This window comes from Megalopta genalis, chromosome 6 (assembly GCF_051020955.1).
Source record: "Megalopta genalis isolate 19385.01 chromosome 6, iyMegGena1_principal, whole genome shotgun sequence".
NCBI classification, from domain to species: Eukaryota; Metazoa; Arthropoda; class Insecta; order Hymenoptera; family Halictidae; genus Megalopta; species Megalopta genalis.
This window is the reverse complement of record NC_135018.1, coordinates 12,744,837-12,766,588: the sequence shown is the minus strand read 5'-3', so window position 1 is coordinate 12,766,588 and position 21,752 is coordinate 12,744,837. Positions and strand designations below refer to the sequence as shown.

General features: G+C 39.9%; 2 protein-coding genes across 4 annotated transcripts in view; one reads left to right on the top strand and one right to left on the bottom strand.

The window, feature by feature from the left end:
- The window catches only part of LOC117226248 (organic cation transporter protein), a 190,695-nt gene that overhangs the window by 117,651 nt on the left and 51,292 nt on the right, over positions 1-21,752 (bottom strand). The window lies entirely within an intron of this gene.
- The window catches only part of Sesn (Sestrin), a 296,174-nt gene continuing 274,559 nt past the window's right edge, over positions 138-21,752 (top strand). Inside the window, exon 1 of one of the 3 annotated variants that reach the window (XM_076523347.1) lies at positions 138-402. The gene's annotated coding sequence lies outside the window, so the exon portion shown is untranslated. Of the gene's footprint in view, positions 493-4,393; positions 4,546-21,752 lie in introns of those variants that run through there. The other 2 variants (XM_076523346.1, XM_076523348.1) reach the window with 2 other exon arrangements.

Below are 21,752 nucleotides of genomic sequence, written 5' to 3'. Positions count from 1 at the left end.
TAAGAACACTATAGGATACATCGGGAGCTGCTCGACTTGTTGTAAGTTAGTCTATTGATCTTGTTGCTAGGTGGTCGGAGTCGGAGAGCGGTTCTTTCAAACGGAGCCCTGTTTCCTGGTCGCGGCTTAAGATGGCAGCAGGTCCGTGCTCGTCGTGAAGTGACAGCTCGGGAACTGTCAGCGGTATGCGCACCGCCGCGTTTCTGCTGCAAATAAGAGTTTTCTAAGGTGACGAAACGACGGGCTGTGATCCCCGCGTACCGTTCCACACCTCTGAAAATCGAATCGGTCCATGAGAAAAGGTTCCGGCTGTGTAAAACGCGAGACATTGCACGGAACGGTGGGTGTGCACGCAAGAGGGAACGGCTTGCCGGCTCGGCCAGTCTACTGGAAGATTCCATTGTGAGTGGGCTTTCAAAAAGTTTTATCTCCAGAAAGTTAGTGTTTTTGCGAGTTCTGTGGTTCACCCGTCGATGAAACCTGTACACCAAGGTATTTCTTCGCTTTCTCTATCAGCATGGCATAACCGCGGCGACAATTAATCGTTCCCTACGAAACAGAGCCTATTAGAAAAGTTGAGGTTACAGCGGCCGTTGGGTTCAGCTGGCCTCTCAGCTGATGAACGAACGCACCGACCGGTTTACAGTGTTTCTTCCGAAAACATTCTCGACCTTTTCTCGTGTCTTTCTTCCTTATTCGAGTTCTCTATTTCCAGCATCGTTGCGAATCGTGATGCAAGGTTACCGTAAATACCGTGCAGTTTACATTTGTGATACTAAGCTTGTAACCTCTTACATCCGAATTGTAATATTCCATGAGTGTCTCTTGTTTCCAATCGTTCGTCACCGCAGTGTACCGATTCCCAGTGATTTGTTTATCACGGCGACGATTATTTCTTGAACGGAAAGAAAAAAAGATAGGGACATCGATCGGCCTTGTCGTTTTTCCGCTGTCTCACTGTTCACTTTTCGGATCCAAGTGAGAATTGAAATCGAAAAGTGGTAGAGCTATCCGATGGTAGAGATCTCTCAGTGATTCGTGCTGCCGTTAAATCTAGCGATGTCAGAAAAATACGAATGATTTGACCGGAGTGGCTACGCTGTGTTACATTTCATCCAGATTTTTTTCACTGGCTTCGATGAATCGGTTTTGGTTTGGTCAGAAAGTATTACGATTTGTTTGCCGGTACATCGGAGGTCTGGTAACAACGCGCGTCATCGAGATAGGTCGCACGAATGGGTTGACGTGATCTAGACATTGTACGATTCTAATTCCGTCGGATCGAAACGATCGAATCGATGTCAACGCGAATGTGTACATGTATTCCTGTCATGTAAAATCCAGACTGTTCAAATTGCTTAAACCAGCAGTTATTCATATTATGATCGTTTCGAATTCTGCCAAATATTTGGAACTGCTCGTACGTCAGCCTCGTATAAAACTACTAAATGATCATACAGTTGACTTTCAAATTTGAGACACGCTAGTAGCTGGAAGCTTGAGACCATTTATCAGGTTCCAGCCAAATTATATTTTATGCCAACCAAATAAACAAATTTAAGGAATTATTAGAATTTACGCTCAATAAGATCGATTTCTATTTTCATTGATTCATAAAGTGGTTCCAAATATTTGTGTAGTAGCTAATGACTTTGAAAATCTGCTTTATTGATTTGAAATCATGTTATAACTATCGAAACAGTTTGTCCCAGAAAGTTCAAGTTCAAACCCGAATCGATATTGTAAAATACTTTTTATTTCTTGATGGTTATAGTAATTACAATTTGAAGTTCAAATTAAATCAAACATAAAGTATAGATTATTCAGAGATAACCTGAAAACTTTGAACGAGTCCTAACCGAAATATGAAATTTGAAGGAGCAATTCGTGTTTCAACCATTCAATTAACATCGACATGTTCCAATTATTACATTTGACGTAAGAATGGTATTTTTTTCGATGATTCTTGTCGAAAATAATATTCGGACATCGAAAAACAGCCGGTCGAATATTTAACTCGAACTGACCGAGAACACCTTCGCAGTAGAACTGTTCGAACCTTCGTTGCAGCCCCAGCAGCGTACACGGTTCGAAACGCTACGCGAAGGAAAGCGTGTTCCTGGCGCAATGGTAAACGCGAATGTCGTTGAACTGTCAGTCGGCCGGGGTGTACTTTCGATCACTTGTAAGGCGACCGATGACCGCGTTTACAGAGTGTTGTCGGGTCAGAGAGGAAACTTCGTGTGTTACTGGCATTTAAAAATTCCCGAACGGCGACTAGTCTAAGTGGTAAGCGAGAGAGAACACGTAGAGAAGACGGATGAGCGATCCTAGAGCGAGCGGAGAAGTGTAGAAAAGTAGCATGATAGGTGCGTGCGTGCATGCGTGCGCGAGTTAGCGCGGGTGTACGGAGTACGAAAGCACGTTAAATCACCGACGAGAGAGACACGAACACTGCGTGACACCGTTATTGCTTGCAAATTCACTTGGTTTTCCGTGAAGCCGCGTCCGAGGTCACCGCGTCCGGTTGCAGCTGAGCACCCAGCTGACGAATGGAGGCTGCGACCGGTTCGCCATGTTCCTTCCTTCTTCATCTTTTTTTTTTTAAAGGCCACTACCTCCTTCTTTTTTCCTTTAAATCGCCTTTCACGTGCTTCGCCAGCCCTCCTGCCGTCCTCTTCTCCTTCTCCTCCGCTCTCTCTCTGCCCTCTCCGCCCTCCGCCGCCTATCCTCTTCCCACTGCCAACTCGGTTCCCGCCGAGAGGTCTCCTCCGCCTCTCTACCTTCTTCTACACCGTTTCCTCCTAGAATATCGTATTGTTCGTGGTACACGTCGCGCGCGCCCGAGAACGCTCGCTCGACTTCGTCGAACTAGTTCCCCGTACCGTTTTCTTTGTGCGTCTCCTCGACGCGTTTAGCCCGCGCTCAGAGATCGCGCTCAGAGACCGCGCACTGTTTCAAGGTGACACCGGGAGTGCAACGCGCGCGTCGCATCTCCGAGGGTGTGCAACCCTCTCCCGAACACCCTCCTTCGTCGGCACCGTTCCGTTCACGGGTGCACGCCGCCAGGCATACAGCCGACAGCCAGCCGATCTTACTCACGTAAACTCTCGATCCTGTTCCGGTAAATCACTATTTTCAGCGTAAACTTGGAACAAACCGTTCGAGTGCCTTCGCGATAATCCAATCGGAGATTGATAAAAGTACGATCACGTTTCTTCCGTTTCGCGCCGCGAAATAAGCAGTGCGATTGCTCTTCTATACACGATTCTTTAAAATTTTAAACGAGCCACGATGCTTATGACCAGATAGCTGATCTTTATGCAGAATAAAAATTTTATGCACAAATTGTATGAAACAAAAGTAAAAACGTTCTTAGATGCCTCTAATGTTTTCATTATTTGATATTTCACTTGGTCAATTGTAGCGTGCAAAAATCCGCAGTCTACTTTTGATGGTGCTTCGGTTTAGTAACACATGTGTGAACGGTAACAATAAGGACACGAATATAAGAAATAAGGAATATAAGAAATGGCAAAAAAAAATAGGGAACGGCATTTTTCGACGAGGAACCAGAGATCGCGCGGCACTCAAACGGTTAAAGGCCGCACAGAAATGAAGTCTCCGAATTAGATATGATGTTGGTTGAAATTATTCTCATCAGGAATTCGAAAATCGTGCACATATTTGCATTTTTCTTAAACACAGAACCATCTTTGACAAAATAAAAATGCGACCGACAAAAAAAGCATCATCCAACTCGAATTTGCTGATGGCAATATTTGGTAAACATTTGTAGGGTGATTCTTATCAAGCGGCCGATTGAGTTTTCTCCGAAATGGAAAGATCGATCGGATGGAAAATGTGTTCTACGGCGATATCTTTCGATATACGAGGCGACGTTGTAGGTGAAGACGTCAAGGTCGCTTCAAGAGAACTTCAATTATTTTATTCGTACATGAAATTTCTTATTTTTGCTGTGCGCTCTCTGTGACGAGTTCGTACATCATGACACAAGTTGATTCAACGCCAAGCTAGGTCGCGCAAGGTTGAGCATTTTTCGGTACTCCACATGTAGGCCAAGTTTCATTACAATCAGCAACTTCGAGTTAGAATCTTTGTCAATAAGAAAAAAGTAATACGCAGTCACACGATGATAACCTTGAAGAAATGAAAATATAATTCGGCCCAAAGAGACCCTCCTAACGATGCAGCAGGATTAAGAGCGTGGAAGAGATCCTTAATGTTTGATCGACTTAAATCTTTGCACACCCGTGGTCGAATAGTGGTTGAGTGTCGGTACTCTATGTTCGAATGTAGACATCATTTGATTAGGTGGACGTCCCATGTTGCTGATTCGGTTTCGGTTAATTGATTTGCGTCGGAAACTGAGCTATTCGGAGAAACTAATTGTCCTTCCTACCTTGTGAAGTGAACTTGTGATAATTACGGTACCTACAGACAGTAATAAATCTCTAGGGACACGTATTTGATCCTGGAATACTGAAGAGAGCAGAAATTGAGATTTTTCGAGATGCTGAAAAGGTACTGCTACTAATTCTACACAAAACTTTTTAAACTTATGCGCTTAAAAATCTTGTAATCGACGCCGTAATTAGGGTCGATAATGTTCGTCAATATTATTTCCAGGAGATTAATTTTAATCTTTTAACCCTTTTGACACCATTGTCGCTTTCGAAACCATTCGAAAAGCTAATTGAACTATAGTCATATTTTGAAAAGGATACTTCATATAATTTTTGTATCACTGAATATATTGTAATACGAATGTTTACTTCACTGTTGGAGAAAATCTTTCTGGGAAGGGTTAAAAGGTTAACTTTCCGAACCTAGATTCTTACATTATAATCAAAGACAAAGACGATTTTTGCTTTATTCAGCAAAACGAAAAACATGAGCAGGATACAAATTATATTAACGCAGCGAAGCATTTTGTAAGGCTGTAGATAAAGGAAACTCATTGGAAGATTCGCAAACAACTGTAATTAACGTGGTTAACAACACATAATTTCATTCCTACTCTACTTTGGTGCTCCTTTCGTGTTCAATTAACTCTTTCCAGGTCTCGTTACAGGTTCGACCTTTGTCGCTGATTTTGTTGCGTTCGCTATGTGTGCGTGTAAACGATTTATATCATATTAACTCACTTTGTCAGAACTAAATGCATCGCGTGTAGGTACGACCTTAGTTTTCTAAACGCTATAAATAAATGAATGAAACATAGTACTGCAACACAGTTGAATTAACTAAACTTGTACAAGTTATCAGTCGAATATTTCGTACAAATATTAATTATACGATATTAATTACGTACACATTCCTCGATTAAAAGAAAGAATTGAACGGTATTGTTTAGGCGTAAGACTGAGCAGATTTCACAAACAAATAATTATGAGGTTTTTCGGTTCTTCGTAACTGTCTTCAATGGCCGATTTGAACTTTAATTCAAATTCTTCATGAACGTCGATTCGTCGAGCCTCTGAAATAAAGCATCGCTCATTTTTGTAGTTAGCCCGAGATACCCGGTGCCACGGATCCCGATGAATATTTTACGTCGATTCGGAAAAGTTGCACGCGACGTCTGCGATAGACGGAGACCTACGCAGATCAAGCGAAAAAGTTCCATAGTTATTGTAGTTGGTAAAATGCTCGGTCGCGGCCACGCGATCTCCAGAGGTTTACAGTCCGGACTGTATATTCCTGTGGTTGTATACATATAATATGCATCACTATTTAGAAGCAATCGGGTTTCGCGTGCTAGCTAGCACAGGGTGAGTCACCTGGCTTCAGACTCCGCTGCGCTACTTCTTATTTGTGCTCGATTGGCTAATGAAATAAGAGAGCTATGTCGCTACCGTTGCTACCGTTCCGTCCCTTCGTTTCTCTTTTCTTTTTTGGTATTCTTTCTCTCTCCGCCCCCCCCCCCCCCAAGTCTCGCTAACACCGTCGAATCCTTGCTCGCCACCGTAAACAAATTCCCATTTATACAGAGTGCGCTGTTCGCCAGCACCCGACCATTCGGAATTGACTCGTGTAAAAGATACCGTTTTAAACCAATTTAGCAACTGTTCGGTTAATTGCAAACGTTGTACCACATGGTCGAGCGTCCCTTGTACAACAGGACGGCGACGATCGGCGAATTGTATTGTTTGTTCGTTTTTCCGGGCACCGACGAATGTTGGATTTGTTCCGACAGGTTTTTCGATTTTACGAAACGCGAGGGAACGTTATAAGGGTACTCTTGTTCGCAACTTCGAAAAACTGGTTCTTTAGGAATTCTTTCCGGTCTTTTGGTACGTTGTAGTGGAGTCTTCAATTGTTTCATACTTGTTTTGGCGTAAAGCAGACGCGCGTTGGAAACATACAGTACAGTACATACTTTCCCTGCGAGAATTGCGTGGAAACGCCGTTCATTGGTGGACTAATATTTAATATCAGGCTAAGGAGTTTTGGTACGGAAATATGTTATATGTTAAGTACCGAATATCAGTCTCAAAAATTCTGACAAAACCGAAGTCATTTAATTAATGAAACAGAAACTATTAAGATGAGAAATTGATCATAGTGGACGCTATCTTAACTCTTTTACGTTCTAAAAATCATAAAAGAATTCAATTTACGTGAATAAAAAAATCACGATGAAAATGAATTTCTAAATCTGGCCAGAGATTAATATCTTATATGGCACTAGATGTGCTAACAAGGTTGTCTTCAGTACTTGCATTAAAATCAACATTATTCCTTGAGAATGTCGAAAATGGTAGTCTAATGACCTGCTAAACAATTTAGTAGACGTCGTTCAATTCTTAAAAATGTTATTCCATTTTAAAAGGTGTTCGAACACTTTTATGAGTCACTGTATGCTACAATTTCCAATCCATAATGCGTTGAGAACATTTAACTGGCGATTAAATTTCTATATTGTTTTATTCAGAACATAGCCATTCCGTCTATAAAGGTAAGCAATCTCAGATTATTGAAACAAAAAATGGCTATGAATATTAAGTCGCATAAACTTTTTCATTGTTTCTGTTCATCGTCGAAGCGCGCGAAAAGACTACACAATTTGAGTCACAAGCGGCAAAATGTCCAGAATATATGGTCCGAGCAAAGCAATGTGAATAATCTCAAACGTTGCATCAGTATCCGCCTTTGATCTCATTTAATTTAATTACCGATTGAACGAGCACGATTGCTTGGCTACGGGACATGATCCTATCTTCGCGCTACTCGAACCAATTCACCCGGAACATCGGGATCTCAACTAGATAAGAATTGATATCTACATTGATATACCGCGTCAATATCAAAACACGCGACCGCGATGCTTTGTAATATTTCAAGCAAAATCTCAGATTCCCCCGATTGGCGAGTTAGACGACACTGAACTCGAATCCTCTTTCAGCAAAGTTCGATCTGTTCGTAACCTTGTCCCGTTTCGAGTCCCCGTCCTCTGTCACCGGCCAACGAAAATAGAAACAGACACGGTATAAAAGTGTAAACTGAACTGATCCGAACTCGTCGTTCCACAACCGTTTTTTCTTTCTGCGGGCCGATTCTTCTACTCGTGCAATGCTGTCTCGAAAGTCACAAAAAAAAGAAGAAGGAAATTGCGAGATGATTCACTAGCGTGGAATCGCGGTTCCTTGCGAATCTAATGATTCAAAATTACGACTTCATCGTTGGACACGCGATTCGACGCCGCGATATCATGTACATATTTCTGTATACCTTGAAGATTGCGATCGTGCGAGTTGTAAATTCGCACCAGTACGTTAACACGTTCCCTGCCGCGTGGGGCGTATACGCCCCACGCTGAACTTTCCGTTCAAGCCATTTGGTATTATCATTGTAAAATGAAGAATTTTTTAAAAATTCATTATGCAGTCAATTATGGACATCTTAATACTATTGCTGATGCCCTCATTTAATCGTGGGGCGTATACGCCCCACGCGGCGTGATGGGCAATTTTTCTTTACTGTAACTTGTTTTAACTGTATTTCTCTTATTCCGATCAGTCATTTATTCGCGTGTCGTTGACACAATACTTACTGCTTCACTGAAGCTGGGATTGATTTATAGTTCTATAGTACTGTAAAAGTTGTAACATTCTGCGATAGTTGTGTGGATAAACCACACTTATGTTTGCCATGTTTTAACAAAGTTCATCGTAACATCCCTTTGTAATCGCATACAAACTTGAATTTAACTAAAATGTTATATTTTAAACTAATATAGGCATGATAAAAAAAATTATATGTGAGGATGCAACTCGCTTGGCATAATAATGATCAGCCAGGTATTTGTTAAAGGAATTCCTAGAAAAATAAATTTATTGGTTTGCTGTGTTATGCATGTTAAACTATACAACCTTTCCTTGATAATTATGATTTTTGCACTATTTTAATTATTGTAAAGCATACGCCAGAAACAAAATAATACAAATGTAAAGCGTGGGGCGCATACGCCCCACGCGGCTTGAACGGAAAGTCTTCAAAAGACGGTCTGGCAGGGAACGTGTTAAGTGCTGAACATCAACCTCGAAAGTCCCAACAAAATCAAAGTATTCTCGTTAAAAATTTGATACATTTAGTTAACAATTAAGCAATTGTATAATTGTATTGATAATCTTCGTCGATTTCAATGGCATTGAAATATGTTGTCAAGGTCATCATTCTGAACAACTGTTTCCTGCACACCTTACCGTCGCTTGCTTTTAGTTTCTGAGATATTCACAAAAACATTCACATTTTTCGTACGCAATATACGATAAATTTCCTGCTTGCAATATGAATGTTGTTACTCTGCGGTGTTATTCCGTTCATATTGCACACTTTTAGCACTGTTTACACGCAGAGTTGGTTTGTGGTTATGTCCCGATGGGAGCGAAGAGGGTGGGCCGTTAGACCGGACCGACCATACGTACAAAAATCCATGCGAAATGCGGAACATTGCAAGCATAGTCTTTACCCCCTCACGGACTTAATCACAACCAATCTCAACTATACCTTCTTTTTGAAATCTTGAGTATATGCAACTCAGACCTAACGAAAATTTGTTCAAATTGATGAGCTTCCTGGTTAAATCAATGACATACAAGTTGACACGATATGCGCGTGTAAACGGAGAAAACACGTTTTACAGCCGGAAACGCTTTTAACTCTCTTGCATTTGAAAATCCTAGTAAAATTCGGTGTATTGTAATACATCACAAGCAACGATTTGTTGAATCGGCTGAATTCCCCGAGCATGATGTCGCAGTCGAAGAGTCGTTGCCACGATCGCGACCGCGGGATCGAATTGTTCTTCGGTCGAACGTTGTTTCGGAACAATACGCTCATTCGGCATCTCCGGAGCAGATCGCGTTTTATTGCCGAGGGGTCTGTTCGCGGGTAGAAACGTTTTGTCGATCGTGACGTTTATTTTTATCTTTATTCCGCCGAGGGTAGATACAGTATCGATCGTAAGTTTGAGTCCACCCCTCGGCTCGGACGGGAAACGTATTGTTTTATGGAAATTCGATAGTTGTTCGGTATACCTTGCGAGACTCGAAAGATTCGGTCTGGGTTCTTTAGAAACTTAGCCGACAGCGAGTCTACGTTTCAAGGATCTTTAATGCTTTTTTTAGAAAATAAATATGACGTGTCGTCAGAAGTGGTTCGGGCGGCTAAAAAAGACTGAGTTGTGGAGGAAAAGAAAGGGAGAGCGTTTCGTCCTGGTCCCGTTAGGAGAAGACTCTTCAGTGGGCCCTGCCTTAAGGTGGGTGTCCATCCGAGTGTAAAACTCTTGACAGTTGCTCTATAGTTTCATATACGCGGGACCCGCCAGGTCCTTTACCCTTGCCCGTGTCTTGTCTAGCTGTGCTGTGGAGTCTCGTGGCTAGCGTCGTACTAGGGCCACTACCAGATAGCTATTCTCACGGTACGAAACCGATTCGTTTAATTAGTAGTATAGTAGTATATTATATATTATATATATTTATTTATATTTTATATTATGTATTGGGATTATGGAATGGAAATGAATATTATTCTAATTCTTTACTTAAAAAGGACTTTATTTTATTCCTTTATTGAGAGAAGGTATATGGGCGAAAACGATCGAGCGACCAAACTCTACTGAGAGTCCGGCAAGAAAAAACGCTTCTTTTATACCCTTTTTGGGTTCGTCTTGTCCACCAATCAGAGACGTTTTATTTGTCGCGTTTCACATTGTATACGTGACGCTGGGACCCCCAAACAGTCAGGGTACGATGTATATCTAATGGTACCGGTGATGATGTATCGCGGTATCTACTATATACAGTTTACATCACCGTCGTTGCCCGCTGACGGAACCGACGAAAATGTAAACCGATATCTTAGTATCTTAGTACTAAGTAAACTATAGATTAATTTTTGTTCGAGGCTAAAATTTCAACATTATATATATATAGTATATTCGATTAGTATAGTAGTTATCCGATAATGGGGCCCTAGTACGACTCGAGCCTCTAGACTCCGCATACAGTTAGGCAAGACACGGCGGGTACCACATATACGAAAGTATAGAGCAACTGTCGAGAGTTTTATTCTCTGACGCCTTTAGACGCGGGGATATCGAAAGGTCGGTTAAGGACGGTATACATATACGTATACAAATCGAGACGGATTAGGTAGTTACGGGAAAGCCGTCACAGTGGTATATAGTTATGTTTGTGCTGAGATTCACGCAATGTGTACTTGAATTTGAGTGTTTTATCAGTACGATTCTTACTTTCTACCATTCAGCTGTGCAAATGTGTTCTTCAGAATCAAGAGATAACGTAGCATGATATAGTCGTCGCGTAAGCTACGGATATTGAGTTTGAACAATAATTTTAAAAGCTACGCCGATTCTAGGAGGAATAGCTGTAGAAAAACTACGCTATCCAAAATGTTTATGTACGGATATTGAGTTTGAATAATAATTTTAAAAGCTACGCCGATTCTAGGAGGAATAGCTGTAGAAAAACTACGCTATCCAAAATGTTTATGTACGGATACTGAGTTTGAATAATAATTTTAAAAGCTACGCCGATTCTAGGAGGAATAGCTGTAGAAAAACTACGCTATCCAAAATGTTTATGTACGGATACTGAGTTTGAATAATAATTTTAAAAGCTACGCCGATTCTAGGAGGAATAGCTGTAGAAAAACTACGCTATCCAAAATGTTTATGTACGGATATTGAGTTTGAATAATAATTTTAAAAGCTACGCCGATTCTAGGAGGAATAGCTGTAGAAAAACTACGCTATCCAAAATGTTTATGTACGGATATTGAGTTTGAATAATAATTTTAAAAGCTACGCCGATTCTAGGAGGAATAGCTGTAGAAAAACTACGCTATCCAAAATGTTTATGTACGGATACTGAGTTTGAATAATAATTTTAAAAGCTACGCCGATTCTAGGAGGAATAGCTGTAGAAAAACTACGCTATCCAAAATGTTTATGTACGGATATTGAGTTTGAATAATAATTTTAAAAGCTACGCCGATTCTAGGAGGAATAGCTGTAGAAAAACTACGCTATCCAAAATGTTTATGTACGGATATTGAGTTTGAATAATAATTTTAAAAGCTACGCCGATTCTAGGAGGAATAGCTGTAGAAAAACTACGCTATCCAAAATGTTTATGTAATTATTAATCTTTTTCCAAATCGTGACGGAAGTTTGAGGAAAATTCCTGCTACCAGGTAGATTTTGCAGACTTTATTAACTTTGAAGACTTTGCCGACTAACCTGATTGTTGGTGTTTTCATGAAATACACATATAAGGTTTGTTTCAGTTATACATGTCAGAAGTAACTTAATTATTGACGATGTGTACGTTAAACTCTTTGAAAGGAGCAGAAATACAGAAACGAGCTCTATTATTTGATTCGTCGATTAATAATTACATAATCGAAGGCAACTGAAGCTCGTATTCTTGTAGCTGACTAATGAACTTAGCGCGCTGTGCTTTATAAAGCCAGTACTGCCAAGCAGCACGATTAATACAATGAATTTCATTACCGCATACACGTTTTGGATCATTAACGATTCCTACGCGAGCGAGCAATGCATTTAAATTGTAATGGGCTACTCTAAATTGATTTATGATAATAATTCATGTGGAAGCTCTTTGAGAACACCACGGGTCTGATTGAATACATGGTTTTCTACGGTGTTACGTCGTTCAGCTTTATTAAAGCTCCCGCTTTCGAATACGATTTCATTGAACAAACAAATCAGACGCTTGAAAATTTCATTGAAACATCGAATAAAGGTCAGTGCTATAACATGGATTCTTTTATTCGAGGTTTCCATTCAATTAACGAAAGCGATTAAATTGTATGTGTTTTATCTATCCGTATTCGCGCGAATCGGTTCGTGTACGTAAGTACATAGTTCGAATCACTTTGATTTTTCGTCTGACTAGTTACGGCTTCAGACGCTTAAAACCAAGAGATTTTAGTAATAAAAAAGAAATTTGTGGCTTTTCCAAATAAACTTCTGGTTTTACTCGCTGTATTTGTAGCTATAAAGATAAACGTCGCAAGTCACAATTTCAAAAAATTTAAGTTAATGCATTAATTGAACTGTAGCATATAATAGAATTTACGTATTTACCAAGAAAAACATCGCGAAAACAAATTCTATAGATTGAAAAAAATTCTGCAGTTTGACGAAGCATTAGTGGTCAGAATTTTAAGCGACAATATCTCGGAAGTAAAAACATGTGACTTGCGGCGTTCTTCCTTGCTGCCGCAGATATCGTATAAAAGCATCTCTGGAAAAGTTGAACGCTAAATTGTGAAAGTAGAGCTTCGAAGCTTTCAACCGAGTTCAGGTTTATCGTTGTGTAGCTCGTTTTCACGAAATTATGACAGTTTGGATATCGACAATTTGTCGAAAATTGAAAACTTAGTGTACAAATAGCTTTTAGAGCGTTTGTATAGTAAATGTTAATTGTTCCTTCTAAAAGATCATTCATCCTCCGCCGGTAACCTGGGTCTTTAACCAGTTTGTTGCGTCGATCTATTTTTAAGATCAATTTTGTATGCGTTTTAACGATCGCACAGAGTGCAGTTTCTTTCGGCAAGTTGTTCTAGAATTATTTTAAAATCTGCGAAATTTATGAATATGTCTCACAAGTATTTTAACCTAAATCGTAGGAGAATTATTTCTGTTGTAAAATGTAAAATTACCACATCCTTACGACCTGTATACACAACGTCCACAATTAAAAGGTTAAGTACCTAGGCGAAATTGTTATCTTCGCAGTGGAAAGGTCTGGCTACCTGGTTGCCTCACAAAAAATAACAGCAAGTATCCCAGGATTCTTTTTAAATCTTTGTAAAGCCTAGAACAATGAACAAAATCAAGCATGGGCTTAATAACAAAGAAGATCCAATTAGCATCAGTGTGAGAGAAATCACAAGATAAAAAGGTTACCAAGATTTTGAATAGAGGATTGTCCAAAAAATGATAATAATCGGAGAAATTCATGTTCATTCTGTAGTCACCCAGTTCGGAGAACCATTTCGTTCGCACACTAGTCCCTTATCGCACTCGGCGTATCCGTTCGCGTTTCGCTGACGCGAACGTCCCGCAGTCTAATTACAACGGTCTCTATTAATTTTTTAATCGTGTCTTCCGGTACGCGCCTCTCTCGTTTTGCGAAACTCGATAACCACGCGTGCCGGCGCGCCCCGCAATTCTTTTCGTTTGCTTTTTCATTCTGCTCGTTCTGTCGAAGCGCACTGTTGACGAACCGGGCGTTGCCAGGACGCTGTCATTAAATCATTACTCTCGATGCAAATAAATGGTAATTACGGTTGTTGCGCGGCTTAATGCGTCTAACAATAAAGAAGGTAGCCGGGAAACTCGTGATCTTCGGGGCGTGGAATGGGATCGCCGTGAGATAAACGAACCTGGAATTGTCCTCGATCGGCGAACGAAACCTGCCGCGATCGATTCCGCGATTCGATCGCCGGTCTGCTAATCGAAGCGAGACGGTCTCCGGTTATCAAACGCGTTATCGGTTATCGAGCCTGCGGATACCGCGCGCGCTATCGTATCAATCGTGTTTTTTATATCGCGAAACGCGATTATTCAATCTCGAATGACACAGTATTGCGCGAATGCCCGTTGTGCGCCTCGCAGTCTGCGAGCAGCCGCCGCACCACCAGTGTTTCTCAATCCGAGGCGACGGCTATTGTCTGGCTTTATTTATAGAAATTATCGTTGTCCGCTCGGGCTCGACTAGCCGCCACCGACGTTGTTCGACATCCGATACAAATGCCGAGGCAATTGATTCATCGATCTTAACGAAATCGCCTTCGTTCGTATTACTTCGGGGCGTCTTGTATTGCACGTTTGTTACGATGCAGTCTCAAAAAATTAGAAAAAGCTAGTTCGGGCGACCTCAATATCGAGGCATTCGATGCAAAAACATCTCGACTCGAATTAAGTTGTTTCATGTAATTTATTTTCTCTAATATATCAATAACTATGTATCTTAGACCCCGTTTTGTGTAATACTTTTTTTATGTAAAATTCAACGTTCTATTCGAATTCGAGAAGAAATATTAACTATACCATTTAAAAAATTGAGGGTGATCTTTATGTCTTTATAAAAAAGTAAAATAATATAAAACTGATTAGAATACTGTATATTCCCCTAGAAGCCATGCAACTTCTATCTGAAACATTTTTTCGTACAACAAATATGTTACGAGTTATTTGAGGTCGTCATGTTACGAGACTCGTTCTGTATATGTATATCTCAGTGCGGACACTGCAAATGAAATCTTGGGTATCTGATCACTCAAACGAATCTGAAATTGATAGTAAAAAGCAAGAATGATCGTGCAGGCTGTATAAGGATTAAGTGAATCGTACTTCAAGGTTGCGCGTTATGGTTATTCCAATGTCAGAAATGAACTCGCATAATCGGATGATCGTGTATTGGTAAGTGGACTTCAATGGAAGTGTTCCACTTCAACTTTATCAGTTAAAATACACCTATCAATAATGATTCAATTTTGCATTATCGAAGGCCTCGAATAAATATAGTCTCGGGACTATTCAAGCTGGATAGACTATAATTATGTACGCCAGTATAAAGAAATGATTGTTCCGCGAAGTCGTCGTTTTCATGGAGCATGTTTTTACGTTCAGGAAGTGTACAGTTGATCCTCCATTATCCGAATTTGGAACAGTTACTTAATGACAATGACAAATTCAATCTTCACTGATTTATAGACAATTCGAAACGAAACGAGATCGCACATTTCGAGGGGTTTGGAAGACAAATATGTTTAAAATAATATAAATATGTTTGTTCAAAAACTTAGTTGTAGGGAAAATACTAGTACAAATGATTGAAGATGATAAAAATCATACTGTTTCATGATTTTAGACTTCTTTTCTTACATTTATCGATACCTAAATTTTTGCTTTGATCTTTCCTCCCACGAGTTACAAGTTTTCCAAAACACATCTTTCAATATAGTTTTCTAAACGCCCTCTAGTAAATCAACCTTCCTAATTTCTAAAAATAGCTCGTGTCTTTTCTAATATCTAAATCCATATGGCTGCAGTTGCAAGGATACGAACAACATGTTCGCACTTTCGAGATATTGTCGCTTAACACGTTGAGCGCGGTATCAGTCTCCGCCTCCATCTCCAAGGACTGATGGTGAACTTTCCGTCGAGTCGGCATCATGTGAGTCCTTGGGGGACTCACAGTGAACTTTTCGTTTTGGCAGCACAATGTTTTGTTTATAATTCGTAAGCAAACATCTCACCGAGGGATCGTAGCTGTTTTGCCGTCTGAAAGCAGAGCAAAATCGGTACCGCGCTCAACGTGTTAACACCTAAACTATCAAACCAGCCAAAATGATTGATTTTTATTTTACAATTCCTTATGTTATAAAAATGTTTCTATAAGAAATGTTTTTATAAAAGCTTTATTCAAGCTTCCATCGTAATAGATATCGTACAAAGTTTAAATAAATCTATTCTTATACATTAGCTCGATTTAGAGCTTGGTAGTTCTAGTGTCAAACTGTTCTGATTGCCAAATCTTCGTATCACTGTTGTTTAAAATTGCATTACTTTGTTGTCATGATTTTTGTTCTGATCAGTACGTAAATCCCATATTCTCGACAGCTTAATTAATACACAAACGTAGATTTTTGGTAATTGTGACATATTGTGATATGCCTTACGACTACAGACATATTCTCATTAAAAATGCGATCGAATATCAACGCGACTCACTGCGTAACAAGGTGTGCATTACTGTTGCCACGAAACAACTGTCGCAGCAGAATGCGTCACAATTCAAAGCGTGTAATTAATCCCTCGTTAATCGACCCCCGAACTTCGGTTTAGCGGAATCAAGCGGTTTCATCTTCGGAATCAAGCATCAGGACTCGCGGCTTGGAAAGATAAGCAGATCTGAGCCTGCCGCGGATTCAATTACAAGAAGTTTCCGCGCACAATGGGATCGCGAGGATTCCATTACGACCGAGCGAAGCTTCGTAAATATAATAATGCCGTCGAACGTCGTAAGATAATCCGTTTTTAGACGGCCAAGGAGTGGTCTGGAAGCAGTTGGCGTCGAAGCCGCGATCGATGCTACACGGTTCTTTCTGTCGACTCGCGACCGAAGTATCAGACCGTTAGGTTTGCTTAAGCAGATCGTGGGGCCCCCCTTTTATACATGATCGGCGCGGTGGGTCGATAGGCGCGTTAAACTCGCCTCTGTCCAGCAGAGTCCGCTTCGCCACGGGTTAGACTTCTGCTGTTATGTAGAGGCAGCGCCTGCTGGATTTTCGTAAATAAAATTTACGGTCGTTGAACTTGATCGCGGGCAAGCGTAGTCCCGGTCGGCCGGGCGACCGACCGATGCACGCGAGAGGATCGTCGAGGTTGGGCCGTTTATTCTCGCTTGAAACGCGATTAAAGCCCGTCCCGGGCGAATTGGTTTCGTTCGAGTTACCGAGACACGCCAGGCAAGACTATTTTTCGCCGGCCGTGGCCGGAAGCCCCGAGCGCTCGTTTCCGATCCTCACCGACCCTTGGAAATTTCGTTCGGTTCGAACGGCCGATTGGTTTCGCGTCTTTGAACGTGAAAACGCTCTCCGTTCCGCTTCACTCGGAAACGCTCGATCTTCTCTCCTTGTCTTGCTCAACGATGTGTGTTCATGTGAGATGCGATCTGGACTCTATTGGCACTTGCGACAGTACCAACGTTTAAGGGCTTTGTGGCTCGCTTTTTCTGTGACCACGTGTATCGGTCTGCCAATTTTCATTGTAAGCGTCTCGATGCCACGAGCAATTTAGAAAAAAGCGTGGTCGCATGATTCTGCAATTTGACAGTGTTTTATATTTGAAAAGCGAAAAATCCAAGCTGCCGAACGGCACGTTAAAATCAATAAATAACAGTTTGAGACCGTTCGTACATTGTTAAATTCAAAACTATGTTTCGAAGAGAATCGAATGTCGTCTATTTTTATTCGTGATAATCAAGCGACATGTTTGAACTCGAACATTGCTGCAGTTCTGGAATGATGTGTATAGATGAAATTATTTGTGCGTTAATAGGTTAGTCGGACAACAAATTTTACTAGTTCCTTTATGCTAGCTTGTTTTGCGTTAACGCGGCGCATGCAAAGTTTTGTGGGATTTCTCTCGAACTTAATATGTAATAAGCGAACAATAATAGTTAAGTAGTTTTTTAAATGGGATTTGAAAGTTGCTTCGACTGCATTGAAAATTATATAGTTTCACCTAATTAAATATCGATGATTTCACACTTTCAGGGATAATGGAAAAACTGAATTATATGTAATATTTGCTCAAAATAGAGAGCAAGATAATTACTATTAACATTACTGGTTCTAATCGTGGATGACTCATCGTGTTCAATGACTCACAATTTTCCAACAAATAAACACGACGATTAAAGCTGACGTCGGAAAACGTGTCGTAAATATCGGAACCTTCGTTGGTGGAATTAAATAAACATGGAAACGATGCCAATAAAATAAATTATATGCTTATTAATGAACAGTTACATGCGCAGAAATAATTTCCAATCTTGTGCGATGACTCTTCAACTCTCGATTATCTGATAGGCTTCAAAGTAATAGGCCATCCGCAGTCCCGATTAACCTTTACATGGACGTTCAATTTTTCTACATTTTCCATCAGTTATGAATATTTAAATAAAATTTAATAATACTGCGATATTATTCGCGAAAAATTGTTCGAATGCATATAAAAAGTAAATATGCAAGTATTCGAATTTCCTAGTGAGAAAATGAACACTTATGTACCTCAGTGAACTATAGAATAATATGTAAGTAACTCAAAAAGATGGCAACAGTTAAATATGACAAAATGACACATACATTATACACATTCAGTTACACGTGTTATAAAAACTAAAAAGATTTAGTCTTCGTGTTCACGAATACGAGAAACATTGAACACGTTAAGAAACCATTTATTTCATTATGCTATAAAATGCGTTTAAGCTTTTGCTTATTAATCATAGAATATATTTTTATATAGAGAATAAATCAAATTAACATGAATGATTAAAATTCCACTGTTCATGTTGATAACAACGATGGAGATATTTTTAGTTGTAGTAGGTGATTCATTTTAGACATCAGGGATCATCGTGTAACGGATTTAATTACTTTCTAGGCGGGCTGAATTAAGGTCTCTTCAAGGTTAACTCGCCTCACGATGTATTCATGACCTCTGCGTGACCTTTCGCCACAGGATCATCGGGCTACTCATTCGAAACGCATTGATCATTGAACGGGGTAAAAAAGTTGACATTCTACCTAATCAACGCAGTTCTAATCAGCACATCTGGAATTAATTTGTTTCTTTAACGTGGAGGCTTTTTCAGGCTTCGAGGATAATTGATTCGAAGAAATTATTTTCTGTTTTCTGCATCTGCTAACGGGATCAGAACAATCGTGAAATCATCAACCACGAAACGACTCGGACCGCGTTCTAAAATTTTGCGTTTACTCTCGTACAGTCGTTGTTAATTTCTCGTATAAGAGGCAATTCAAAAAAATCTTGTCACACGCGTTTTCCGTTTAACGAGCAAAAAGTTGGGGGGCCTTGATATTGATTATCTCCTTCTTTTCCTCCTTTTTAATGAGTTTGCAATGTACAGCCAATCGAACGCGAGACACGACGGGGGGCAACGCGACGTTCGTAATAAATGTTAATGTTATTGTTTCCACTGAAATTTGATTCGCCTTTGTCTCGTGTGCTCTCCAGGCAGAGATTTTTGGAGGCTGTCGGTGTGCCCGAGCTACCGATGCCATTTAACAATTTCCGGGGCACTCTCTGATGTTTTTGTTCCGGCAGCCGCCGTGTAGCTGCATTCTCGTTGCATATTTATTAGACGTCACGCCCGATAACAATCGGCCGATTGTTTAAATTCCAGGTATATACGATACGGTTTCTCTTCGCGCGACCAATGTACGATTGTTCGCGCGAATGCGCACTTTTACTTGGAATACACGCACGCGTGTCGCGAATTTTATGGTTGTAAATCGACACCTCTAACGGATGAACAGTACCAATTGATCCTTTCTTCTTCCATATACCATCCGCTATAATTATTTATTGTTATGCTGAATTACAGTTATGCTATTTATACAGGGAGTTACATGTAACTGTCGTTACGATTCTTCGGGTACTTCCGACAGTCTGACAAAAAAATATTCCTAACAAAATTTAATCAGTTTCTGTTCAGTTACAGATTGCTATGTAAAAAATTTCAGAAAAAATGTTTTATTCCATGAAATCGAGGTCGCCTTAATTATTTAAAATAGCATGGTTTATTTTTTACTTCATATTATTGTAGTTCGTTGTCAATACGAATTCAACGACCTGTTATACTATGACCTTTGGATGATCTTAACGTCAAAAAAAGTGAAATCAATAAAGTGATATGTTTACGTTGAAAATTGTTTTAGTTTGCATTGTACCAGTTCCAAGTCTCCATTCAAAAACACATAATTTAAACAATGTCATTACCTTTTTTATAGTTAAATTTTGTATAGTTAGATCTCCAATGTTAAGGCTATTTTCACCTATTCGAAGGGAACGATGACCGATAAGAAATATATCTGTTGAAAATTTTATGCAAAAGTTATACAAACGTATTTTGAACAAGAAAATATATTTATCTCTTTACCATGGCCTGCATGCTTTCCTGATTGAAATATTTTAGCGAATTGTTAGGGAGAGCTTGCAGGAGAGGTTTACAAAAATGGAAGACGATACCGTGCATAGAGGAGCTAAAAAAATCCATTATCGCGGAATGGAACAATTTATCTGAAAATACAATCCAACGTTTATATAAATCATTACCAAAGCGAATGATTGAGGTAATCGAGAACAAAGGCGGATGTACATACTATTAATATTAACATATAAACATCTATGTTTTCTTTTTACACTAATTATAAATATAAATTTTATGACTATGCTATCATTTCGCCCTCCGAATTTATTTGTTTGTGTTGTTTGCAATGAAAGTCAAAGGGGATGATCCGATTCCAGAACAAATACCTTTCTATTGGGTTGGCAACTAAGTAATTGCCGACTTCAGTTATACATGTCTCTCACTCCCATTTTTATGATATCCGTAAATGTTATATTATAAAATTATTATTATTATTATTATTATTATTATTATTATTATTATTATTATGTTATTTTTTATTATCCGCGAATGTTAGCAACTGGACAAATTGAATACAGCGGTCAAGGAAAAGCGACCAGAATTGGTCAAGCGTAAAGGTGTCATTTTCCACCAGAACAATGCTAGGCCACACACGTATTTGTCCACTCGGCAAAAATTGATGGATATTCGTTGGGAATTGATGTTACACCCACCATATAGCCCTGATCTCGCGCCATCGGATTACCACTTATTTCGATCCCTGGACAACTCCCTTCGTGGTAAAACTTTTAACGATGACGACGCTGTAAAATCTCACTTAACTCAGTTTTTGGCCGAAAAGCATCAGACTTTCTACGAGCGTGGAATTTTCAAGTTGTCAGAGAGATGGCAAAAGGTCATCGAACAAAATGGAAAATACATTACAGATTAAACTTCGTTCCAAGTAAAGAAAAATTTTTTATTTCTTTGAACAAATCGGCAATTACTTAGTTGCCAACCCAATAGTATAAAGTCTCAGCTTGAGACAGCGGGAACGTTCCCGTTGCTACTTTTGAGTCGCGCGGTATACACGCTACGTTATGATCGCATAGAACAAACTCCTCCACTTCGCCCGTGCGAATTTCTTTCCATTATACACCGGGTTTTGAAGTGCAAGAAAAATAGCCTCCGTTACAATGGGTAATTTTCGTGCCGCGGGTTCATTTAGATGAAGAGATTACGCGATCAGTGCTCTCTCTGTCGGGATTTAGCTAAATTGAATCTATTCCAGATCAGCTGCGGAAGACCTCTGTGGTCGAGGATTTTGCCTCGCTTTTTCGCCATCATATGTTTCATTTAACACATAAGTCGCGGAACATCGACCGTCAGACGGTTTAAAATCGACGAATTGCTGTGATCCAGTGTTGACTCAGCTTTATTTGCCTCATTTTTCAGTGCACTCAAATTCTGTATCCATAGATTTCAAAAATCAGACGACGATGACAATTGTAA